This window comes from Oreochromis niloticus, linkage group LG23, assembly GCF_001858045.2.
Source record: "Oreochromis niloticus isolate F11D_XX linkage group LG23, O_niloticus_UMD_NMBU, whole genome shotgun sequence".
NCBI classification, from domain to species: domain Eukaryota; kingdom Metazoa; phylum Chordata; class Actinopteri; order Cichliformes; family Cichlidae; genus Oreochromis; species Oreochromis niloticus.
Genome location: NC_031986.2, coordinates 11,335,590 through 11,363,278, shown reverse-complemented (window position 1 = coordinate 11,363,278; position 27,689 = coordinate 11,335,590). Strand labels below are relative to the sequence as shown.

The 27,689-nt window shown below is 41.8% G+C and overlaps 1 long non-coding RNA gene across 1 annotated transcript; it reads right to left on the bottom strand.

Annotated features, from left to right (window-relative positions):
• Positions 1 to 102: 102 nt before the first annotated feature.
• On the bottom strand, positions 103 to 27,120 carry LOC102079181 (uncharacterized). Its single transcript, XR_265943.4, has 3 exons — positions 26,799 to 27,120; positions 1,208 to 1,298; positions 103 to 1,020 (listed from the first exon to the last, which is right to left on the bottom strand). It is a non-coding gene; the product is annotated as an uncharacterized LOC102079181 (long non-coding RNA).
• Between the last annotated feature and the right edge of the window lie 569 nt (positions 27,121 to 27,689).

Genomic DNA, 27,689 nt, shown 5'->3' with positions numbered 1-27,689 from the left:
CACACACATTTTTTTTCATGGGCTGTTGCATAAAGATTATGAATAAAGAGTCAAAAACAAAAGCATCAGGGTGGAGTCAACTGTAACATTGATGTAAATGTAAATTTACATCATTCTTTATATATTATTACCTGATTAAAAACTCAGCTGGGCTGTAAAAGGAAGTTAAAAAAAAGAAATGCAAGCACAAAGAAAATGTGGCAGCACAGGCTCTGTGAAGTCACAGAGACATTTTTTATCCAGACATCTTAAAAGCAGCAACTAAACAACAAATATACCTTGAAGAAAGTAGAAAATCTGATAGAACTCAGGTGGAAAGATCCAGTCGTGAATGATCACAGCAGATCTGTACCTTTGTTTTTGTCAGTATTGTTTTACTGCACTTACTTTCATTTACACTTACATTTCCAAATGATCATTTTTCCTTATTATAATCATTATTAAGATTATTGTAGGCAGTGGTGTTGTACTGGCCTTCGTTGTATTAGGAAGTGTTCCTAATATTATGCCCACCCCATTAACATTTATTTCCTACCTGTCAGATTTTCTGGCACATAGCTTAGACAGAAAAAGTATGACATTAACTCTCTACGTGTGTTTGCTGAGAACTATATTAGCTCCTTCCCTACTCTAGCCCCCATACACCACCTCACCTCTACTCACACACTTTTTCCCTAACTGTTATTGTCTGTCATTTTATGTCATTAGGTGTGCTGTGAAATTGCCTTTATGGATATTAATGGCCACTGACACGCTCCTGTGCCTTATTCCCCCCGCATTGTTTGGTTCTGCTCTGGGGAATTTTCTCCACATCAAGTCTGAAAGCCACGGCAGCAGATGAATTCATAATTGGGACAAGCAATTATTTCCACTGCCAGTGTAATTCATCCGAAATGTACGGAACGGAACAATGAAGGGGTGACAGCCTCTTTTTGCTTCTTGTTTCATCTCAGTCCATGGTAAACAAGGTGAATTTGGAGGGGGAGTCCAGAGAATGAGAGCCCAAGGATAGAAGGCAGACTGGAAAAAAAAAGAGGAAGAAAGAGAGAATCTCCAATTAGCAAATCCCACAATAGCTGCACATGTCCGTAATCCCTGGGCTCTGATTTTCGAGGCTGAACATAATTTCACGCCTGGTTTAACACTCTGTTTTCACAGGTACTGAGAGTATATGATGCTGGTTATGTTCCCCCAGCTGCTGACTCACCAGTCAGAGAAACTTGAAAACACATGTTCCACTGCTAACTGCAGTCATCCTCATCCGGGCCAGGGGTGTTTCCATACAGCAATGATAAAAACTGAGAGCGGAGAGAGATTAAACTGTATGGTGTAAGTGCTTTAGCTGTCTTTAAATCCTCATTTCAGTCTGGCCCACTATCATAAAAAGAGGGTTGTTAATTCTAAACATCCAATCTAATAAACAACACCAGACGGGAATCAGTAGCAGATTAAACCGTCTGACATTGGCAGAGAAGATTTTGAAGTCTTTAATGGGCACAAACGACATACATAACTCTGCTGCTCAACCCACAAATGCATTTTCCTTAGAAATATGTCACCATTTAAGGCATTCCAACGGTATAAGGTTTATTGCCAAGAAGCATTGTCACATTGTTACAACAAAGAAATAATCAGCCAAACACTAATTTTTTGTACTTTTTTGTTTTGTTCATATTCTCGATCTATTTTTTGAAAGCTGGACCTCTATTGGGACGACATCAGCAAGGTCGACAGATATGACAACACATATAACATTGATCAAATTAGAAACAGCATAAAAACAAGCACATGGAGCAATGTGAGTGGGTTCCAAAGTGGCTTGCAGGTGAACAGCAACTGTAGGTAGACTTAGAGTTGGATGTCTCGAGACCGGTCTTGAGACCACTTTTACGTGGTCTTGGTCTCGGATCCCTCGGTCTTGTCTTGGTCTTGCTGTCTCGGTCTTGCTGTCTCAGATCGACATAGCGGTCGGGAGATTTGGAGTCAACAGTATCCATGACACACAACGTAACGTTCGATAATGTGTCATGCGCAAAAGCATCAGCTCTAAGAGCCGTGCTTACAGAGTGCTTTGTAGTGAATCAGAAGAGTCGACTCCCATTGAGCGAGAGCCGGCTCCTCACTTAATTTCCTTTCGCTGCTCAGCTCTCACACAGTGGCTCAGCTATGCTCCAATCCCTCCATAATGTGGCCAATCACATGCGAGGATATAGGATAATATCATTATGTGAAAAACAGAGAGGGTGAGAGATGCGACAGTCAATGGAGCGTGAGTCTGTCCTCTCAGTAAGTGAGTGAGACAGTAGACAGCGGTGAGGAGGGCTGTGCGAGTCCATCGCAAAAACACATAAATATGCCTGGCACCTGTAAACAAAGCAGCATCTGGCTGCAGTTTAAAGACTTTTTAGTCTTGGTCTTGGTCTCGGTCTCGTCTCAACTTTGTCTTGGTCTTGACTCGGTCTGTCTTGGTCTTGTCTTGGTCTCAATACCCTCTGGTCTTGGTATTGTCTTGGTCTTGGTTTAGGCGGTCTTGACTACAAGTCTAGGTAGACTTAAAGCAGCCTAGATGATGTGTGATACATAATATGTGTGAGCTGGATGTTTAGCAGTGCATAACCTGATCCAAAGCTGATATGGGCTGGCATTTAGATGTTATCCCAGGATTGTGGCTAAGCTTGACTTTGTGGCCTGTTTCAGCTCATACGGCTCTCAGTTTGTTCAAGGAAGACACATAACTTCATGGTGACACCATGACTTTCCTATAGTCAGACTGTCAGTGAATATCAGGCCACTGCTGCGTGCAATGGAGCATTTGTAGGTGGCAATGAGAGACTATGCTATGAAATCTACTAAGAAGGCACAATCATATATTGTTTAATTAGTACGCTTTATTGCGCTTTCCCTAATCGAAGACGACATAGACACACTTGTAGCTCCGTATGCCAGTCAAACTGAACTTGAGCTGAACTTGAACATGACCACAATATAGTTCTTCTTCCCTAAAATGTTCCAAAAACAGTGGATGACTGTGACACTGCAATGAAAATTTTAAAAAAAACCCCACCATAACCCACTTATTATAAACAGACGGCGTAGAAAAGCTTCCCTCTTTGTTCAACTGGTTCCTATGTTTTCTGCACACTTCCTCTATATTTATAAAGAAGAAGAGGAAAATGGTGTACACGCTACAGAGGCCTCAAATACCTTCTCACACTCTAACATGTGAAAAAACCAGATGACAAGATGCCATTGTCAGAAATGCAGTGTCGTAATAAAACAAGCAGACGGTGAGAAGCTGCAAAAAAATTTGATCTATTCCCACGTGAGGACGATAGGAGCTGCAGCGTGACCTGAGAGGAAGACGAGTATGACAGCAATGTCACGCTGGAGTGTTTGCACAGCATCACCGCTGTCAGCTCTCTGCTCTGTGATGTCACTTCCTCTATAAATAGAGTAGTAGCTTCTGAGCACGCCCTCACCTGTAGTGGTTTTGAGCAAGATGCCAAAAGCAGGCAGTAATTTAAAAGAGCTGAAAGTCTGTTACAAGCTCATATCGAGCATCTCTGAATGTTCTGTCAAACCTTTTTCTTTTTTTCTTTTTCTTTTTTTAAGTCTTTTCAATCTTTTCCTCATCTGGAAGTAAGGCTTGCTTAGCCAGAGTGCTGGTCATCAATAAAAGCCAAGTGATGGTTTTTGTTGTTTTGTTCGTTTCTCTGAGTGCAATTTACAGGGTTGGGTTGTTCGGGTCGATACACATGTTGATTTGCTTTCAGTCTTCAAGCAGTGCCCCTTTTCTAAAGAGCAAAATTGACATGTTCTCAGCGGCAGTGCCACCACCCCTGTGTTTTAGCTCAGTGTGAGACTGGAGCCGGTCAATAGTTGAGACTTGCTTCACTTCCTGCTGCGCTGCTTACAATTACAGGCCCTGAATCATTGGCGAGGATTACTCATAAAAACCTGCTCTGGCTCTCTGATTGTGCGCGTATGTGTGTGTGTGTGCCGTAGCTGCACAAGTAGGGCATGAGAGATAGTGTTCGCAATCACAAAATATGACTTTCATTCGGGATGAGGATTTCATTTCAGACCGCAGGTATAATATTCATGCTGCAAAATTGCATTTCTTTTGTGTGCCGCTGCTGAAAGGCTCCAGCCCAATAGCTAAAGGTGCACGCCTGTGAATTACAAGTGTTACAGGATTGTTGTCTAGAGTAATCACAGCTATTCAAAGCAAAAAAAAAAGCTATCACCATTCACCGTGATCTGTGGACACACAGAGATGTATATTGTACTTTGGCGCTTATATGCTTACAATTTGGGAGGATCTTTGTGGAGCACTGCTGGCGGCCGACTTCCCGCCAGGTACAGTGTGTAGTGTACGGTGTGGACTGAAGGTGCCGGATGAGACGTTTGCAGAATTTTAAATCTGAGAGGAAGTTGGAGGCTTTGATATTCTTCAGTCCTGAAGCGGCGTAGTTAATATATAACATACCATACTTCCAGCTCGGGTATTCACAGCGTTGAAGTACAAATGAGGGGAAATTGAAGAAAAAAGTATTTGTTCTTTCTGTCACAGCCTCTCACGTCTCATCACCGTCAGGGGAATTTTCCCAAAGCGAGCCGGATGTGATCTCTTTAACCTCTTTCATATTGGACAAGTGACCCAGACAACACGATTTCAGGCGAGCTATCATTTGAGCTGAGCGTCTGGGGCCATGTGTCACCCACCATGTTAAACACAGGGTATAAACATAAAGAAACGTCCAAGTCTTTATCTCTTGATCTATATTAATATTACACAGCAAAAGAAAAGGATACAAACGCACATTAAAAAGAGACAGAAGCCTAAATGGTCCCGAGACACGCCTCCCAGCTATCCAAACACTGCACGAGTAGTTCCACGCTGATATCATACTCAGAGACATATGGTTAGTTTACAATAATAGTACAAGTAGTAATGAACAGATTGCAGGAGAAATTTATTTGATATTAATTGCTGATAAAAAATAATAATGAGAGTTTGCATTGTTGTCGAGCTCATCCCACACCTGCAAATCCCTCCAAAAATTGTACATTTATTTAAGAAAAAAAGTTTCACCCGTGTGTGTGGGGGAAAGCATATTATAATTAAATACTCTCACACAGTCTGTCATTTATGAAAAGAATAACACTTTATGCATACTACAAACACTGGGAAAAAAGTCAGTAAAAAAAAGTCCAAAAAGTTGTTTAAAAATTCAGGAGTTTTTTAATATCAACTTTTAAAGATGTTTATCTGTATTTTTTTTAACCACGCACCAAATTTTATTGTTTACTATTAAAACTTAAAAAAAAAAAAATCAGGTTTCTTTGTGTTTATTTACAGTAATCACTGAGAAAAGTATTACGTTCAGTAAGCGTCAGGAAACAGGGCTCATCTATACTTCATAATTCCTGAGATTATGTGGATAGTTCCAGTTAAAAATCATATAAATAAAAAAACCTTCCACTTGTTTTCAGTTTCTTGTATTAGCTGCGCTATGCTAATCGACATTCAAGCTTATCCTGTCAGACTTGTAAGCAGGACTGCTGGATTTCTTAGAAAACTTTTCCTCATAGTTTTCTGCTCTATAAATACTCCCCAGAGATAAACTCGCACATTTGTGGAGTACAGTTGGACACAATCACATCCCAAGTGAAATGATTTGAATGGTCATTGTAGCCCAAGCTTTGTTTTCCTTCAGTGGAACCAAACCAGGAAGTCCTAGCCCGAGCTAACTTCCCAAAATGTGGTTGAGCATACGTTGCACTTGTGGCTGACACCAGAAACATGTGTGATCCGAGTGTAAAAAACATCTGAAGAAGTGCGCTCCGGGGAGGCTGTTGCCAGTGACTGACTCACTGTAAGGTGTTATGCAAGCAGTCAAGCAAGGCTTTTTGTTAATCATTAACTTTTGAAGCATCTCCATTGGCAAGACGCCAGGAGTTATTCCATCATAAAACACACACACACACACTCACAGAAACTCCATAGAGCAGGTGTATAAGGAAGAAACAAGGCTGCAGGTGATCACAGCCAGAGGTAGGATGTGGATTTGTCGAATACACCGACGCATCTGCGCATATTTTCACACAATTTCTGAAGAGGAAACATATTTTCTCACTTTTCTCTGCAAGGAAGCCACACAGGAGTAGTCATTCCATCTTTGACTGTTGCACACACCTAATTAGGCTAATTAGAATTTTCTCAGCTGAAGCCTGGAGTTTAACAAGACACGACTCTCGCCCTTTGCACCGTGCTCATTGATGGGTGAGAATGGGACTTTATATTCACCAGGCAGGTAGCACATCACACACTCTCTCTCTCTCTCTCGCTCGCTCACTCTCTCCTGCAAACACACATCCCTTAATGGATCGAATTAGTGCTTTGGCACATAAACCCTGTTTTTCACCCGTTCTTTCACCCGCTCTCTTGTTCTCTCGCCGTTTTCTTCTCATTTCCTTCCTCGTTCCTTCTGTCAGAGACAGTCGCCGGGTAATTAAAATCTACACTGAGACAAAAGTAGCTTTAATATAAGTTCATTATACCGTGCCAGTCTCTGGATTTGCGGGAGATCTTTTTTAGAAATTTGCTGCCTCGAAACCATGGCAACTGCCACATAACCTCATTTTCCGCCTAATCACAGCGAGAGAGACTGCTGAGCATTGATTTGGGCAATTATGGGGGCACACGTTGGCAACAAAAGCAAACAAGGCAAAAGCAGTGCTAGGGAAAGGTGAGGTTGGAGGTTGGGTGATGTGGCTGGGGGTGGGGGCTGGTGACTTAAGTGCTTAAAGGGGGGGGCACGATGGGGCCACATATTTAAATAGTTTAATGGCTCTGAAAGGGCGCAGTTTTTTTTCCGTCTGCAGTTTAGACAGGTTCCGGTGATGTCATCCTTACACCGAGCGGCTCATGCGCGATGGTTTTTCTCCTGTGCTTGATCGGCCTGGTGATTTGACCCTAACCCTCACAGCAAGCACCTGCACACATCGGTTATTTCCACGTTCACCTGCATCAAGTTTATGTGTTTGTGATATTAAATGCAAAGTTTTTTAGATGTCATAAAATCAGTTTCTGCTATATTTCCTGGAGTTTTTATAAATCCACCACTGATTAAACGTTGCAAAAGTACAGCTTTGCTGGGTCTGCTGTTCACTGATGTGAACCAAAGCTTGGCCCAAAGAGTACCATGGCTTGTTCCTCACGACCGCTACTAAATGTAACTATACATAATGTAAAACATGCATCCACTGAAAGACAGGAAAAAATGCAGTTGGATTGTGTGCAGTATGTGGTCTAGTTAAGTTGCATAGCCTTTGGATAAGCACATTTCCATAAATCTATATGCATAAATGATCTATGCAAAGCTAATTTATGTACATGCATTACTATAAATAATTTACCCTCAGAGCAATAATTCCTGCACTGTATTCAAACTGCAAATTGCTACATGTACAATACAACACATGGTTTGAATAAAGCTGGTTTAGAGGACCATTTTTGGGCATTTTCTTTATGCCTTTATTGAGATAGATGGTTTGGGCAGAAAATATGAGAAATAGGAGGGGAGTGGCATCAAAGATCCAATCAAAAATGAAACCCAGGTCCTTTACCCAATATAATGTCACCACAAACGCTCAAGTTAATTAAACGGATGGTTAAAAAGTTTTAAGAAGCTGTAGAAACTCAAATATAGTTTTGGGATATTTTCTTGAGCTTTTTAAAAAGCAACTAAAAACTAATCTTTTTAAAATTGCTTTTAATGAACTGTTTCAAAGTGCTGATGTGTACTGTGTTTTTTTCCACAGCACTTTATTGATATAGCCATTTCAAGATATTGGAAGTAATATTACCTACTAGCTACTCCTGGCCTCTCTAATTCAAGTGTATGTAATACATGTTGTTACTTTATAGTGTTGTTAGGGCTCCTGATGATCAATGCTATCATTTCCTACTTTTTAAAGCTTTCTCTCATGTCTTATAGCCATGGAGCAATATATGGACATTCCCTGCACCTACACTGTGCCTGTGAAATGGAAACATGAATGACTGGACTGTGTGATTGCACTTAATAAATGGAATTTTTAAAGAAGTAATCAAAAACCTCAGTATTTGTCCTTTTAGATTTTTTAAGAGGCTACGAGGTAACGAACACTTAAAATAACCTTCAATCAAAATTAGCTGAATTTTGATTTATTTATTTATTTTGTCATTTGGTTAATTAATTATTTGCCTTTTTGGGTTGCATTTACTTTTGTGGGTTTACGCTGCACCTTTTTTAATGTATTTTTGCTTAAGAATAGCTGAATTACTTGAAGTCCCTGAAATTGAATTCAGTTCGGTTGATTTGTAATTAGAGAAGCCTTCATATTGCGAGAGGCAAAGAAAATGTCTATTTTTCTGATTTTCCAAACTCTCCTTTGTTTCCTATCAAGCTTCAGTCACTGCATGCAAACAAGCCGGATCCTATTACAGGCTGGAAGGGTCATCTAATTGGCTGTGGCCCCTGAGGTCAAAGGCCAGAAAGGCAGAAAGTTGAGAGAGGCTTTACTGTAATAACACCGCCTCATTATGGGGTTTCATTACCTTTCCAGCAGGTCAGATGTTTGTTTTGACTGACTTGACTTCAAAGGGACGTGACTGGGTTTTGTTGCCGCTATATGATCCTGGTCAATTTGTGGGAATTCTGCACGAGGGTGATTATGACTAGGCTCATATAGAGAAGAACACAATGAGGTTAGGTCAGAGGAGGAGAGCGACAGAGAGAGAGAGAGAAAAGGAAACATGGAGCCGCTGTCTCGTGTTTGTGCACGTGGAGTTCTTTCTTGTGGGCATATAGGTTTGCGAAGTAGCCGTCATCCCAGCTCTCCTGCGTGTGATGGGAGAACTAATGACAAAACATCCAGCAAACACTCTCAATTAAGTTATGCAAATGCACTAATTGCAAATGCATGACAGTCCGGCCTCACCACTTAACCCTCAGCAACCTGTTTAAAGGCTCCCTATCTTACAGTTTAGCTTGCAAGATGGATTTGTCTCTGGGATTCAATAGAGGATGAATAGAGGGTGGGTTAGAAGGGAGGAGAGAAAGAGAGTGTGTGTGTGCGTGTTTGTGTGGGTGTGTGTGGCGGGCCAAAGGGGAAAAAAAGAGGGAGATCAAAATTGCCCCCCTGCCAATCAAAAAACCTAATTATCATTCTCAATCAGCACGGGAAAGACACAAAGAGTCCCTCTCATACAATGGATCACTGGTCTAGACCAGAACAATTACTGCATAATTAGTTCATCAGACAATCCCAGATTGATCCAACTTTGATTTGCATGCAGAATTGGGTCGGAGAAAACCCTGGGTTTAAGTATCAACAAGATGTTCCTATTATGCCGGCTGAGAGTCGGGCTGGCAACTGAGAAATGGGTGTATAGAAGGAGCCGGGGAGACGAGCAGTTCAACAAGGGAAAAATGACGCAGTGAGAAAAATGTCTTGGCCGAAAACTCGAGTTCAATCACCCTGTTACACAGGTTATTGGAACTTTAGCACAGGCTCGTTCCTCAGAAGAGGACGGAGGATCAGGGAGTGCCGAAATTACTTTTGTATCCCTTCAGCTAGCACAGTACGGAGTGATGAAGCTCTTTTAACCTAAATGCCCCCAATTTGAATCTTCCTCCGTAAGTGAAGATTTTGGTGATGAGGGTGTCTCTTCTGTCATCACAGAGCAGACTCTCCGCGGCGCATGATTGCGCGTCTGGAGGTTGTTATTCACTTGACCAGCCTGGACCTGATTCTGCAGGGAGGAGGCGCTCGGTGTGGTTGAAAGGAGCCCTGATCAATGACAAGGAGGAGGTGGAAAGAGGAGAAAGTGGTCTGAACTTGTCACAGGGAAAGCGCCACGCTGGGTTTCTTTCAAAATCGAGCCTCGATCACTTTCTGGGAGAGAAAAGGCACCCTGCTTTCTGCAGACTGTGAATAGACTGTGATTGCCTGTGATACAAAGGGATGGGGGTACAGGTAATGACTGTGTGGTTTGACAGACACCACCCAGCAGCAGCTACATAGCTAGCTGCTCCACCATTTGATTTGAGAGAACCGTTGCTATGGAGACAGCACTATTTGATTGGCGCCATGCTTTTGGGGGCGAGGTGATTTACATACAGCATTTTAGGCAAATTATTATTTAACCCAAAAAGAGGCCTGCACACAATACACACAAGAAATTTCAATTTACAGGTGTATTTCTGTAAAAGTCAGCTATATCATAGACAGATAAGAAACAGTCATAGAAATATGGAAATCTCTGGGATCATGTCATGTGCAGGCAAAGTTGAGGCTCCTTACATTCTTTGTTATGTTTAGAAGGATTTTGCAGAATATGAAAATATATACATATCCTGTCAATGCAGGAGCAGATGCACATGCAGAAGCAGGGCAGCTGTGGCTCAGGGGGTAGAACATAGTCCTGCTACTAACTCAAAGATCGGTGGATCGATCCCCAGATCCTCAAGTTATTGAACCCTGAGTTTCCCCTGATGCATCCATCAGACTGTGTGCGTGCACTTTGAGATGCTAAAACAGGGTTGAGGTCAAGTTCCTTCACACCAAAATTGCTCATCCATGTCTTTGTGTACCTTGTTTTGTGTCACGTTGGAACACGAAGGGGCCATCCCCAAACTGTTGCCACAAAAGTTGGAAGTATGAAATTGCTACAAAATATTTTGGTATGCAGAAATCATTAGAGTTCCTTTCTCTGGGACTAAGGAGCTGAGCTCAATGCCTGAAAAACAACCCACACTATAATCGTCTCCACTGCTCTAGAGTCCAGTGGTGACAGGCTTTAAACCGCTGCATTTAACCCTTTGCATTGCCCCTGGTGATGCAAGGCTTGCATGCAGATGCTCAGTCCTTTCATGAAGCTCTCTACACACTGTGCATTAGATAATCTGAAAGCTACATAAAGTTTGGAGGTCTGTAGTGATCTGGAGAAAGTTGACCACATCTGTACACATCTGCTTTCCAACTTGCGGCTGTTGTGCTGTTACTCCTGATCTTCTTCCACTTTGTAATTATACAACTAATAAATGACTGTGGAATATTTAATATAAAGGAAATTTAACAACTTAACATGATGCGCAGGTAGCATCCTATCAAGGTACTATGCTGGAATTCACTGAGCTCCCAAGAGCGACCCATTCTTTCACAAATGTTTGTAGAAGCAGTCTGCATACCTAGGTGTTTGATTTTATACACCTTTGGCCATGAAAGTGATTGGGACACCTGAATTCATTGATTTGGATGAGTGAGTGAATACTTTTGGCAATATAGTAAAGGCTCTCATATTTAAAGCTGCAACTGTGTTTCATTCCTGGTAGAAAATGAAATGGGAATAGAAAAATAAATTAATAAATTGTGAGAAATCCAAATAATTTAAAAAGAATGAGGAAGTCATCCACTCAAACCCCCGATTTAAGATCTAAAAGAAACTGATACGTGGGGTTTCCAAAGCTATCCGACTATTTAACAAGCAGTTTGGACGAAGCTTAAAGCCGGTTTCAAGTATTCCTGAAGTCCCGAGTGCAGCCCCGCCTCGTGTAAAGCCAAGGCCGCGTCTTGCCTTGCGACTATCAATTTTTCTCTAATCTCAAGCCCATGTATCCCCGTTAATTCAATCATATTCTGTCTTGTATCTGCTTTTTTCATCTCTGTAAATCCCAACTACACTTTCCCAAGGAAGACTATAAATATGGATGGAGCAGCGCAGTCAGGAAATAAACTTTTGGCCCTTTCTCTCGTCTTCCAGGTCGATCGCTGGGTTAAGTCCAGGCTTACAGCTGCTTCATCTAGACTACTCCAAGGTTGGGGATGAAAGGAAAAGCTATTTCTGCCCGGCTCTCCTTTGTAATTAGAGCGGAATCCATAGAGCGTAGTTTCTCAACCAAGTCTACAATTCTGCTGAGCCATAATTTACTTAATTACTCAGAGACGCCTCTTTGATTCAGTCAATATCAAAAAGAGCTTTTCTGGAAGAGAGGTAGGGAATGATAGTAATTTTGAAGCTGTTTGGTTTCCATTCGCTGCTGTAAGGAGCACTGCTTCCCCCCCGTCCCTCTCCGTGAGCAATAAACTCATTATAGATGAGAGGTTGTCAGATATGTCTGTTGTGCCTTTTTCACAGACTGAAAGAGTAATTTAAAAGTAAGGACTTCGCTAAAAGTATAGTTTAAATCCCTTAATAGCAGAAATAGCTAATATTGATCCCATCTTGCTGCCTGTCCAACATCTCTCAGCCATTGTGTAGACCTAAGATGGATGCAATTTCACTTTACATCCATTTGGTTTAAAAGCTACACTGGAAATGAAATTCAAACTAAAGCGACACAGATTTACGCACTCTTACACCTTGAATATGGTAATGCTTTTGCAGAAAAAATACATCAGGTTCCTGATTTCTAAAGAAAACAAGCTCAAGATGGAAGTTAATTCGATGCAACCTTGCAGTGATAAAATTATATATAAAGCATCGCCGCGCTTAAGTGAACTTCAGGGACTTGATAGGATCCTTGAGGCGACAAAAGGCAGGGTGCCACTTACCTGCTGAAAAGTATTATTTTTACCTCTAAACAGAGGAGGAAAACTCCAGGCCTAACTTAAAAGCCCCTCTCTGCAGGACTGAGATTAGAGGACATTCTTCTCTGTTTCCACTCGCGTGAGCGAACGCGTCAATGGCCACCACAGCCCTGATGTAATGTGCAGTCTGCAGTGTCTTTGAAGTGGCTTGATAAGCCGGCCTTGGACGCGGACAACTTCAAAAAGACCCATTGAGGGATTTTCAAAACAGAGGAAGAATCCAGCCTCATTTCCCACCGTGTCAGTGAACCGTCTGAGATCGGGTGGGGTGGGTGGGGAATCCTCGAAGGTTTGTGGGAAAGTGGCTCAGACGTGTCGGCCTCTTCTTTCTAGGAGGGCACGCCAGTTTTTTTTTTTCAAATTTTGATTGTTTTGTTTCCCTGATTGAGGAAAAACGAATGTTTACAGCTTTAATTTAGCTTAGCGACATTTGCTAATCGAAAAAAAAAAAAAGAAACAATGAACAGCGGCGGGTGATAAAAATCAAATTAGTCTAGCAGGTACACATCATTACTGAACTCATGAATATCATACAATATTTTGTGCTAATGTACCTTGTTAATTTGGTACTATTTTATTTACTATTTTTATCTGCTGAACATTTAAGCACCAATATGACAAAAACCATGGACTGTGTATGAAAGATGGAGCTGCCATTAATAATTTGGGGGGGCTTGTTTTGTTTTTTTGCTGAGGCCACGCCCATGTTACCCATGATCTGATGTCCCGTGTTGGTGTTTCTACATTATACTAAAAATGTTAGTTCAGGACCAAATATTTTATCTAAGCATACAATTATCATTAGCTAATTAACAGAGAAAACACTTGAAATATTTAACATTTTTTCCAGAAGGTAAACAATATATAAACCCTTTAGCTTAGCACCTATCCCAAGCTTAGCTGGTAGTCCATGGGTGTTAGTTGTTCTTTGCTGACAACCTTAAACCACTGGGGATTGCTGGCAAACACCAGGAACAGTCTTCAAAATGCTCCCTGAACATTTTCTGGCAGAGGTGACGATATTGGTAGGGTACAGTGCTAGGTTATCAGCTAATGCTAGCAGGAGAAATTAGCTAAACTAGATACAAAATCCTGCTAATTATTATAGGTAACATACAAATAAAATAGTAACATTTCACACACTGAAACTTCTTGGACGGACTGTTGGTATAATAAACTGCACAGAAAATCATATTATTTGTAAGATGATTGCATTAAAATTGCTCAAAAAGGAACGAACACTTCAAACAGAGTCAAGCGGTCTGCACATTCAAAGCAGCCACAGTGCTAAGAATGTGTAACTTCAGTCCTTGACACTATTTAAATCCGTGATATTAAAAGAATAAATCACCAAAAGGGACCTTAGGTTTTTGTCTCCAAAGTTGTGCATTTTAACATGGGAGTTTATAGGGACTCACCCTCTTTTGAAAGAGCCTCAAGTGGCCAGTTGAGGAACTGCAGATTATGGCACTTTCATGGTAGCTTAATTCTTCAGCCCAAGACGCTGCAGCTTGGCTAAAACACAGACATTTTATTTTAGGCAGTGCTTATTTCTTCCCATATCGTGCCCCTCTGCTTGCTGTAAGCCAAATCATGCCTCTGTCATCATTTATCTCCCTCAGTAACAGCAGAAAGTGCTGACAGTCGAAGAACCAGTGGAACCAAAGCAGTTCTCCCACAGGTCTGAGGCTGCCAGGACCAAAAAGGACAAATCTGACTCTGACCGTGACCTCCGGGAACCAAGAAGTCACCATGCTGAGCTGTGCTTCCAGCGGCAAACAGGCTTGCCAGAGTCTGGATATGCTTAACAGGTTTTTGATTTTGGATTAAAAATACTCCTTTCAAAGTTTGAAAAAACAGATTGTGTATGTGCTGAATATCACAAGAAAGTTAGTGAAACATCAAAACCCTGGAGACCACTGCACACATGCCCGCCAAAAGAGAAAACAAGACTTGCCTTGGGGATCACTGAACCCACATTTCAAAGTAATTCAGCCTGATGTGTTTGGTATCTTTGGAAACTTCAGAATCTTGACCAGAATTCAAAATGAAGGTCAGCAAGTTTAAACAAAGCTTGGCTGTGCACCATATGTTTCATCAAGACACCCACTGGTGAAACTGTGTGGGCTGAAGAGGTTAAGCCACAGCCAGGCTGGCAGATTTTCTCTGCTGGAAACAAAAACATTACAATGATCACATAAGTTATTTTTGGGAAAGGTTTAAGCCCATGAATAATGTGTGAGACCGGGCTAAAGCGCTGCTTCAAACCGAAGACAGGACGGTGATCGTATCTGCGATGAAGAATGGGCTGCTGCTAAACTGTTCAGGTACTGTCTCACTCACAGGAACATGGACTATTACTCAAAGAAGCAACCTTCCAATAAAACAGAGATACAGCACTTTCTACAGAACAAGAGGAGCTGATACTTATCATTCTTTAACTGTATATAAATATGACCACCCTTGATACTCAAGCGTGCCTAAAGTCAGATCCACCAAAGGACAATTCAATATATATTCTGACATTACAACACGTTCTCACTCCCAAAGCATAACATTTTACGCTAGTTGACAAATCGTCAGTATATTACGCTTCTGGCCACCCACCACATCCCTATATTACGAGATCAGAAAAATGAGGAAACATGAGAACCGTTTGGAATGAATCTACACATGTATGTTTATTTTACTTAAATCGCTTTGGAAAACACTAACATCATTAAAGTGATGGTTAAGGTTAGGGATAAGGTTAGGGTTAGGGCTGGAATACATGGCTGGAACGTCTATTACTGCGGGACAGTCATTCTACTGGATTTCATCCACAACCCGGCACGTAGCATAGGAACACAGAAGGTCACCTTTCGTGTTCCCACGGAACGCCTCGGGACGTGACAAATCTTCGGTATATTACGCCTCGGGGGTGAGAACAGTCTGGACATTATTAGATACAGCTGTTCGACTGCTTGTTAACACGTTCAAACTCTGCATCACAATAGAGAAAAAAGATCATTTAAGTGACTTTGAACGTGTTATTGTTGCTGCTGCCTGGTGGACTGGTCTGAGTAGCCTCAGAAACTGCAGATCTGTTGGGATCAAAAACCATTTGTGGGGGGTTCGCTGCTAAGATTAGCACTAGCTAACTTGGAAACCATTTGTTACAATCAATGTATGCAGAAGAGCGTCTCTGAATGTGCAACACCAGCAGAAGACCACACCAGGAGTCCCTCCTACCAGTTAAAAAAATGGAAACAGATGGTACATTTCACACAGACAGAAGATTGTAAAAATGTTGCCAGGTCTGATGAGTCTCAATTTGAACCGGAACATTCAGAGTTGCAGGGTCAGAATTTGGTGTAAACAAATATAAGCATGGATCCATCCTCCCATGTACCATTGGTTCAAAGTGTTTACAGCATTAAAAAAAACATTAACTGTTAAAGAAATTAACAAGATCACTTTCCAAGTTCTCCATGCTAGACAATAATCACTTCATTATAGTAACTATGACACTGAATGACTTATGTTAACCCCCGATGATATTTTCCTAGATCTAATGATGCTAATGTGATTTTGGAAGGCACGGGCAAATTCTGTCACCAACTCATTGATCTCTCATACTTTTAAGAGTGTTTTTTAAATACGTTTGTTGGGTCTGTTGGTCAGTTATGTTTATTAGTGCAGTTATGTGCAGGGTGCACCAGATGATGTGCATTTTCACAACCTGGTGTTGTCTTTAGTAGAGACAGGCTGAGTTGAATCATCAACTTAGCCTGAATGATGTAAAAATGGATTTTGTGTCACATTGTAGCAACTTATCAAAAAATACTGCAAGAGTCTATATCTGACACCTCAGCACTGAGAGCAGTGCGCTGCAGAAGTGAAATGCTTACAACAAAGAAGAAGTCGGACCGTAGGGAGAAGTGGTGAGTGACATTAGGTTCCTCTTGCTGCTTTCACTAGCTGCACCGCTGTGGTCATCAGGTTGCAAATCCGAGTTGCCCTGAGCTAGCTGCCCTTAAGCAAAAATCTGCTCCAGGTGAGGTCTCATCCCTCAGTGCAGCTTGACTGGCTACCAAACCACACACTGACTACCTGCACCACTGGAGCTTGTACTTGTGCTTTTATGCATTTGATACGGCATATATTTCCTCCTCTCCACAGCATCCCCGCGCCTCTCTTCACTGGCCTGTCAAATTGCCCGTTGGAGAAAAAGATGGTGGAGCCTGAGATTTATTTATTTTTTCCACAGACAAAAAAGAACCCACAGGTTGTCTGTCCATGTCTAAGTGACAGGTGTCCAAGGCTGAGTGTGCGCGCGAGAGAGTGAGCATGTGTGTCTGGTTGGACGACAGATCCTGCTAATCCTGTCCGTCCCAGAGGACAGGCAGTGTGACTGGGTAATTGGCCACTGACTGAGCAAGACCACTCTGGAGGCACTGCTTATTGAACCACTGTCAGAGAGAGGAGAAAGGGAGAGAGGGGAGACGGAGGCATAACAAGACTGGAGAGGAAGACGGGGAGAGAAAAAGTGAGGACAAAATCAAAAAGAGAGAGAAAGGGGTAGAGAGAGCAAAGACGATGGCTGCAGAGAGAAATAAATAAATAAGGAAAACAGAAGAGAACGAGCAAGAGGGAGGGCAATAAAGAGATGGAAAGAGCACAGGTGGGTGGAAGCGACTGAGGAGAAAAAAAAGAATAGAAGTGAGAGTGAAGAGTGGAGAATTTCAGAGTTGACCCTGAAGCCACCGTTTCCTCTTCTGTCAGCTGAAATGTGACACTTTCATGATTACACTAGACCCCCACCCTTTCCTTTTTTTTTTTAAGGGGGCGGCTTAATCTTAAAAGGATGAGCGGGGAAGGGGATGCAGGGGCTGGGGAGAGTAAGAGAGGAAGTGGCTGTTGGGGAGGGAGTGAGGGAGGGAGGGGGCATGGTAATGGAAGTCTAGGTTAATACTTGCCTCCTCCAGCTGGCCACCTAACAAATTGCCTTGTAAAAGCAGAAGCAATGGATAAATAAAGAATGAAATAAAAAAGTATATCCCTCCAGCAAATTGGCTGTCATTGGATTATCCCCTATAAAGCAGGATTTGTGCGTGTGTGTGTGGAGGTAAACTTTGGGGTATGTGTGTGACCACCATCTTGCATCACATAGATGTTGTGTGTATGTGTGTGTGTTGAGAGAGTGTGGGTAATATCAGGCCCAGGCGAAGAGGGTATAAGGAGAGAAAGGATTGGATGAGCGATCATTGCTTCATCAGCTCCATTAAACACACCAGTGGGCTGTAAATTGGGCTGTCATAGCTACACTCGTCCTACACACACACATATAAAAACACACACACACCACATGGTTGACAGATACTATTTTGATATACATTTGGTACCTTTCTAGTTCTGTGCTGGAGCTCCTTTTATCTTCAACACCGCCTTAATTCTTCATCACATAGTTTCAACAAGGTGCTGGAAACATCCCTCACAGATTTTGGTTCATATTGACATGACAGCGTCACACAGCACATCCACGATGTGAATGTCCTGTTCCAGCACATCCCAAAGCTGCTCTATTGGACTGGTGACTGTGGAGGACATCTGAATACTAAGCGGCCGAATTGCACCAAGACAATAACCTCCACACCGTTATGCTAATGCTAGTAGCAGCCTGAATTGTGGATCCAAGGAAGGATGGATCTATGCTTTCATGTTGTTTACAGCCAATTTGACCCTCTCATCTCAACGTAACATCAGAAAGTGAGACTCGTCGGACCAGGCAATGGTCCATTTTTGGCAAACTCATGTGAGTAGTCGCCTGATTATCCTGCATCAGATGTGCTCTTCTACTACTACCTACTTCAAGGCTTTATGGGTTCAGAGATGCTCTTCTGCATAACGTGATTGGAAAGAGCGGTTATTCGAGTTATTGCTGCCTCCTGTCAGATCACTAGATAATCTTTTTCAAACCATAAACCCTTGACATGGTCGTGTGGGGATCCAAGCAGCCTGTCTAACACCAACAACCACGTCACATTCAGAATCACTAAAATCAGTGTGAGTGTTTTAACAAAAAGTTGAATTTTACTGTGTTAATTTTGGTACAACAAAAGCCATCTAAAAGTATAAAATCATAATAAAATTATTTGCTTGTAAAGGAACAGGTGGATGTGGGGGGTTCGCTGCTAAGATTAGCATTAGCTAACTTGGTTATCAAGGTGTATCTTAAACAGTTGCAATGCTACTTGTGGGAACAGGTTTGAAATATTTTCCAACTAACCAGACGAACTGAACAGCTGGCTCTTTGGAGTGCCTGAATATGAGACGCACCTACCTGTCACTCAAAGCAGGCATGTCCTGAATTAAACCCGAATATAAATGGATGAGCTATATAAGAATTCACACCCATATAGCTGTCACAAAGGAGGAACAGAGCTATACACACACCCTGTTTTTGGTTCCAGGCTGTAAACATCCTCACTTCTGCTGTATGCATTTTTTATGAGATTGACTTGCTTTTGTTGCCCCTAATGGCTTTATTTTTTAGCCCCAGAGGTTAGCTGCTACAACCAGGTTAGCGAATATTAGCACACGTTCACATTTCTTTAAAAGCTTCAGACAGCACGTAGAATTTCACTTAACAAAAGCAACACTTTTGGTTAAACAGTGCAACTTTAAATCAATTCATTTTCAACTAGTTATCGAAGAACCATTTTAAATCAATTCAGTATTTTACTTATGAAATTTGAATGCTCACGTGGCAGAGCTAGAAGTAGTGAAGTACAAATACTTTGTTACTATTGTTAAGTAGAGCTTTCAGGTATCTATACTTTACTTGAGTATTTACTTTTCCCCACATTTTTACACAAATATCTATAATTTATACCCTTTACATTTTCAAAACAGGCTTAGCATTAAAGCTAAAGTAACAAACTTTAGCTTTGTTGCATTTGAGGTTTTTGTTTCTCATCACTGCGCGCCCTTGAACATCAAATCGATTTGAGCCTAAATGGAAGGAACAATAACACATAAAAGAAAATTCTGTTGATGTATGCATCATTGATACTTACTGCACATAAAGACATATAATGTAGCATATTTAACTGAGCTATATTCAGGGGTTCAAGTGGGCTAGAATGGGTGTAGATGTGCGTAAGTTGTGGTTGCAGTACTTTTCTTCCTTTAAGTGGCTGCTAATATCAAATACAAAGTTTTTATCAGCTCAACAAATATGAGCATAAGTAAAACAGACATAAACTGTTTCCGTGCAGTTTGCCACACAGCATGTCTGCTAGCTAAAGGCACAGCTGCTGCATTTCCCAGAGAGAATAGAAAGTGTGATAACTTCACTCAGAGATGGATAAGGCTGTAAGAATATCATATTCATCATCTGTATGATCATTTAAGCTATGCTTTTTTTTATTTTGTGAAAGGCTCTGCAGAAGAAAGTGAGAAATACTAACTTTGTGTTATTCGCAGGTTGCATGAAAATACTCGGCACTTTGCAGGTTAAACAAGTTAGCTTGCCGTACTGAGATAAATTTATAATAAACTATTTGTTTTATACTATGTTGCTTTCAGGTCCTGACCTCTGAGGTCCACCCATCCCTACGATTGGTTTCTGAGGACCTCGCTTTTCACGTCACTGGCTGAGATCTGAGTCCTGCAGCTAATGGATGCCCTGCAGTGCCCATGTAAGTTGGCTGAAGCTGCACTTTTTTGGTTGTCACATTATCATGTGTTTTTGAGCGTGTGCTGTCAGCCTTGTGTTTCAGGCTAGCATGCTTTTGCTTGCTCAACCTGACTGACTTATCCTTTGATTCTCTGAAAAAACACAACTACCAAAGCTCTCAGTTGTAATTATTGTTAGCTGTGACACTTATCCTCAAGCTGAGCCACTACAGCTGATCATAGGGTTCCCCCACCCGCTGAATCCTACTTCCACCCCTAACTGTACTCATGCTTCTGTTTACTTGTGGATGCAAAGTCAAAAAAAGTGTGTATTCTGACGTACTAATAATTTATCATTATATTAATATAGCATGAGCTTCTCTTAGCTTTGCACCGAAAGAGCCGCTTGAAATGTCCTTCAAAGAGCAACTTTTAACTTTCTTACTCAAAATACATTTCAAAGCTCGTACTTTTTCAGTTTAGAACCTGAATCAGTAATTCACCGTTTTACCGGAGTATTTTTAAACGTGCTGTGCGATGCTGCAAGTTTTGGTATTGATCCGATACCAAGTCAATGCAAGTATTGCCAGTACCAATACTGATACCAATACTTTTTAACTTATGAAGGCAGCTTAGGAGAGAGCAGTGTGTTATGATTTCCACAGTAATTAGTTACCACAACAAAACACACCTTTAAGCTTCTCGTGTATTTTTTAAACTGGGTTTCACAATTCTTGGAAAGTAATTGTGCCGGTCTCTAAAGCACGTTGGGTTAATGTCTGTTGTTCTAATGTGCTATAAGCTATAAATAAAGTAGACGAGACAGTCAACACAAAAAGCTTTTTTCATTGTGCATGTATGAGGTACAATTTCACACAATGCAGTGGGATAATGCTGAACTTAGAGGATAGAAACAAAGTATCGATCCTGTCGCACTAGTATCCATTAGATACCAATACCAGAGTTGGTATCGACACTATCTATATTTGCATTAACCCGCCCACCTCTAATTTTTAACACAAGTATCTTTACTTCTACTTTTGCCACCTCCGCAAGACTTTTAGTTGAAAGTGCTCAACTGAGTGATCAGCTGCTATATATAAGTGCCAGCGATGAAGTTAAAGAGACGTAGCTGCAAAATGTAACCATATACAACAAAGAGGGAGCTATCCTGCCCTTTGCAGGCTTTTTAGAACTGCAAAGTGTTGTCCACTGAACAGCTCTAAGGGACACATAATTCCCCACATTTCGCTGGAGGTCAGAGTTCAGAGAGTGGAACAGTCAGTGCTATGCCTGATTACTTCTGCAGCACTGCGGTAAGACCGGCCGCCCTCCAGGTGATCCCAGACTGAACGCAGCGTTGGTGCCAAGGACTGAATCAGCAGCTTTTTCTTTTTTTTTTGTTATCTGATATCCTCTCTAACTCCGGGGAGTCACGTCCTCAGCGAGAGTAGAATTCAAGAAATCAAAGAGCCGTCATGTTTGAAAAAGTTTCGAGCTGAAACAGAGAAAGAAAAGGTCAGTGAAAACATTAAAAGATAAGAGAAAGATCAAGAAAAAGATGAGTATGGAAGGTCGTTGAGTGGGCAGAGGAGGAACAGCTTGTCTGAGCCAAAAAATCAATAAGTGCTTGAGAGTCAACAGCGCGTGGGTGGTCAATGGCATGATTCAAGCTCATTAGCACAGCGTTTGACTTGAGTGTTTGACCTTATACCCGATCATCCCACTCTCACAGATTTTAGCCTGGATTGTGGAACTTTTGACTGATAATGAGCTGTGCAGAAATTGTTCAGTTGAGCAGGCTCATCTGTTAATTAAGGCACTTTTTGACACCTTTACACGCGCTGCAGCAAATCAAACTTGGCAATATCTCAGAGAAAACAGGAATATAAACCCCACGGTCATTACATTACAGTGAATAAACCAAAGCTGAAGCTCACTCATTACTGGGGTTTATTCAGTATTGCTTCAGGGGGGAAATTTACTCGGTTTTCCATAGCACATGCTTAACATCCTTCGGTAGAAAAGCAATAAGCTGTCAAACAAAGAAATGTCCCCGTCAGATTTTCATCCTTACAGTCATTCAGAATTAAATTAAAATGACTGATAGCAACCAATCAATGGTGGTAATTTCAGCAAATGATGCAGCACTGTTTCAAACTGTAGTAAAGTATTGATTCAGCTGCAGCCTGCAGTAAGCCATTTATCTTCCATTAAAAACAATCTCTTCTAATTACCTTAAACTGGTTTTTAGTATCATGGAAGGAGAAATTATCCAGAGCTACTGTGTGCAACAAATTACATGTCATTAAAATAAAATATATTAATGCATGCACTCATCGTGAACTCCTGGAGGTTTTGAATAAAACCGAGTAATGTATGCGCTCGTTCTGAATTCCCCGAGGTTCTTCTTGATCGCAGCAATCATAAAGATTAGCACTTACAGCAGTGGTTCCAGCTTCAAACATCAGCAGGAGTACGGCCTCTTTGAGTTTTTTATGCCACCAGGTTCTCGAAAATATAGTTTCCCCTCTACCCCCGTGAAATTCAGAAGGATTTCACTTTTTATCGGAAAAAGTCTGTTTTTAAAAAGTTTGCATGTTCAGGTCTGTGCTTGCAGGCTTGACAGTGTGAACAGTTATCTTCCAGCCTGTTTTGCAAGTTTGCACAATCACTCATGTCTTTGTTAGACAAGCTGTCAAAAATAATAGTTCCACAGAACCAGGTAAAATGACCGCATCGCTCTAGGTGTGACAACGGCAGTCTGTTGGTTTACAGACAAAAATATCTTAAAAGTTGTTGGATGGATTTTGTTAAAGGGCAAACTTCTGGCCACTTACATAAGTTAACTTTTTAAGCAAACTTGTCCAAGCTTTCTCGTTCTGGGTGGCACAAGCTCTAAAGAGACTGGAGATGGGACACACTTAAAGCGGGAAAAATCTAGCACAGGTAGAGCTAATGAAAGCAGGCCAGACAGTCAAGGAAGGAAAACAACAAAAGCAGGAAGTAATATAAACCGCAACCAGACACACGAGAACTAACCTTCAGAGTAAAACAGGAAGTAACCAAAAGGTTTAACTAGCAATGAATCATAACAACACTAAACACATGGAGACTGACATTAAAAATGATAACAGTGACAGACAAACACAGACAGAAGAAGAAGAAGAAAAAAAAGATACCTCAGGGAATCATGAAAATTGCATTAGCACATCCTCAGCTGCACTTTGTGTTAAGTGCTTTAGCACAAATGCAAAACTGGGCCCTGTGTGCATGCTACATAGAGGATAGACTGTATCTAAAAGATGAATGCAGTCACTGTGACTTCATCCACTGGTAAGTGAAGTCCTGTGTTGAAGACTGCTGCCATCTTGGTGCTATGAAATCAGATGTGACAAGAATGGGATGCATGCTCGTGCATCTGCATGCTCACGTGCTAGTGGCTTCACTTTACAGGGTACTTCACTTTATCAGCCTCTCATGGGTAAAATAATTTACACAATAAATATGTTGAATCCAATGAGAAACTAGCAATTAAAGCAACGAGGTTATAGCTCGAGTGAGCGGACGCACTCAAAAAATAAAATTCTGCACAAAATGCTGACTTTAAATAATTGAATTACATGTAAATTGCCCATGTAATGTTGTAAGTACAATATAAAATGTTACATTTAATGGGATTTGGTAAAAAAAAATGTACTTGATTGTTACACATTCAGGCAGAGCTGTTTGAGCCTGCCTGCTATCTGATGACTTACAACAGATTTGTACATGCCACTGCAACAGCACTATCTGATCTGTTTGTGCTGTTAGCAAACCGATATATGCAAGGACGTTAAGAAAAGCTGAAAACAACAACAACAACAACAAAACAGGGGCTGCTGGGTTATTTTAGCTTGCTTTTAGTGGTTGCTAAGCATATATCATTTAACTTTGGATGTTATTGTCGTGAAATTAAAATAATAGTATGCTTTCATAAACTATTGTAGCTATATAACAGGTAATTTTAGACCGTTGCTGGGCAGTTACCAGACAACTTTATGACATCATAATAGCTGATATAGATAAGAACCTTCAGAGGCCTAAGATGAACCAAAGTGCCAAGTTTGGTTGCACAACACTTGATGATTGTACACTTGATAAAATGTACAAATACACTGGATCTCAGTTAAACTCATTTCAGAAACAAATCCCATTGAGATAATTTCCTATAAAAATTTTGATGTGCAGACATTTGCTTTGGTCCGGTAACTGCAACATAAAACGACCACACAGGAGGTATATGTCAATATCTTCTGTAAGCATAAGAAATCATTTTTCTTACTGCAATAATAAAACGTGTGTTGTTTGGCTCAAATGGCCTTTAGAGTGGATGACGCGTGCAGACGAGGGCAGCGCTGCAAATTTCTTTGAAAAGATTTGAGTCACCTAGTTCCCCGTCTCACAGCAATACCGACATCCGCCCATCGACCGGGCTTCTGACATCGTCGGCCTGAGCTGAGAATTACGCTTTAGGCTGGATTTTTGCTTTGATAAGAAAATCACAGAGGCTGTGATGACCACCAAGGATGCCCCCGGCCAGCGTGAGGCAGCGGGCAAGGTCTTTTGACAAGGTTAACAGATGATCAGTAAAAAGTGGCTCCCCATGGTCCTCCCATGGCTCAGCTCCTTCCTTCCTTCCCCCTCGGTATCAATCAATACCTGTTAACAAAAGCTCTGCAGGGCTCCTATCCACTCTCTGCACTCTTATTCATATTTCAGAGTGTTATTAGAGCGCGCAGCAAAATGTCAAGATCTTTACAAGGTAAATATCTCCCCGAATGTCACAGGGAGAGTCGAGGGTGTGGGGGTGAAAGCACTTCCCTTCGCCGCTCTGTTTTTCATTGTCAGAACTGCGAGCAGCCAACATTAGGGCGAGAATGATTTCTCCGCCGGCGGCTATTCCACAAAGTCGTTTGTTTCTGCCACGTTTCCAATGATCAAATTGGCGTGGGTGTTTTAATAGCTCGCTGCAAAGGAGGAGCCGCCACGTTTTGATGCTAAAGGAACCCTTAAGATAAAACGCAGCAGCAAATATCAGGGCCAGCTCTGGTTAACAACAAGCGTATCTGGGTGCACATGGCCACAAATGCCCGAGGACAAGTTCCTCCTTGCAGCGCCTTTGCAGAGGCACAAACGCACCGACAAACAGACGAGGCAGAGAGGCCGCATTTCTCCCCATCTGCGCACGAGGCTTTCTCATCTCCACGGTGGGTAAATCAAGTCGTGTCTGGAAAGCTGTAGATCTGATCAAAGGACTCTGATCAACATGGCCAGCATGCAGGTAGGAAGCACTCGTACGGTAGTGGGTTCAGAGGCTGGGTAAGAGCTCATTTCAAGTCGTGTGAGGTGGGCTCAGCTGCACCACAAGCCTGTTGATCAGAGGAGATTAAGAGTTGGACTGTGGCAAGACATGCCTCCACCTTCTCGTCTCTTCTCATCAGCCACAAAAACAGCCTCAGCCCGGGACATGAATTGTGTGTTTCTGACAGGGATCATGTCTATTTTTGAGTTGTTTGTTTAGTTGTTTTTTTTTGTACCAACATCTGTGTGATGGTCCCGAGCGACAGCCTGATCATCGAAGCAGAAAGACATGCAGGGTGGAGGAGGAGGAAGATGGAGAGAGAGACGGAGGGAGAGAGAGAGAGATGGTAGCGACTGAGATGATGACAACATAGTCGTGAAACCTCTGGGATTGTGGGTAATGAGGCTCTCGTGGGAAAGCCGGGCGCCTCCGCCCCAGTGATGTCACAGAATGAACAAGCACAATCAAAGATTCATTTTACAGGAAGCGAGGCCGCTTCTCACATATCTCTCCCCCCTTGCCTTCTTCTTCTTTGGTAACAATGCGAGTGACAGCAGCTCCTGACCATTCTCTGAGAGGAAGATGTCTGTTTTCTGGAAATGACAATCTCTTGTCTTTACCAGCTGCTTTTCACTCCTTGCGCGCGCACACACACACACACACACACACACACATGCACGGACACACGTGGCCCATCTGGATAATTACAGCTGACAAAGCTACCTCTCTCTTTTTATTTACCAGTCAGCTTGTTGACAGCACTGACAAGTTCTGTCCGCGAGTCTGCGAGCAGTCACGAGCTTTTAGCACCTACACTCTCGCAGAAGAATGCTTTTTTTTTTTCTTCCCTCGTGCATAATCACTCTCTTATATTGTAACTGCTCTCGTTTCAATTAAAGCACCTGGCGAGTCAAAGGATGCAATTGTCCAAGATAATTGCAAGAACCTTGCAAGAAATTGCCAGAGTGAAGTCTCCCAATTATTCTGTCCATTTAACATCTTACCTCAGATCCTAAATTGATCATTGTGGCATCTCCAAGGCATTTATTTGCAAGCCTGATGGCTGGAATGAACCATATAATTCTGACTGTAAGGATCTTGGATGAATCCAACTTTAAGAACCTTAACACCGTTTTACCTACCACCCAGCACTTACCGGGTTGTGCTTGTGCTCAGCTCCTCTCTGAGCCGGTGCTGCCTCGACCAGGTGCTTAGAAATGAACTTTTGGTCCCACAGTGCCACCTATTGGCCAACACAAGTTCAGCAATCATACAGGAAGCGGCGCAGTGGGTTGTTTTAAGCTGGAATTGCCTATTTTTAAAGCATTTGAATAATATTATAACTAAATCCTTACATGATTTCTCCTTTAGAAGAAAGAAAAAAAGGGTTAGAATTGAGGCTTTATAAGGATTAAACCATACAAAAAAATGTCCTTCCTAAATGTCCCAATTTACTGCAAAATATCAGAGTTAGGTTATTCAGCCCATTTTGTCCCCCCCCCCAAAAAAAACCCTAACAAAAAAACACAAGACAATTTGTCGGTGCTTAAATTGTTCAAATGTCGGCGAGGTCACCAGAGAGGGGGACATAAACGGTGAAAAACAAAATAGGTACCAGAGTTTGAGGAAAGCAGAACAAAACTATTAAATCTTTCATCATTTACCACTCTCTTATAACCTTGTTGCACCGCTAGAGCTGAGATCTAGACATTGTGGAAGAGGCAACAGCCATCCATCATGTCTGATTATGCCGTTTAGATGTAATTGCAAACCCTTAAGGATTGCTCTTCCATCCTCATCCCTGCGCGCAAAGAGACACAGGCTGAAAATGCACCACGAGCACGGACCTGTAAGCTGGAGGGGGGGGGTTAGAATATCAGGGCTGGTTCTGCAGACACAGAGAGAGAGAGAGAGGAGAAAGAGAGCAGGCAGCCACCTCCATACACATTTCACAGACAATCAAATTAGAGCCGGAGTTCGATACATCACTGACAAATTGTTTATTAAACAAAAGGCTTGAATTGCAGCATAGCTGAGAGAGAGAGAG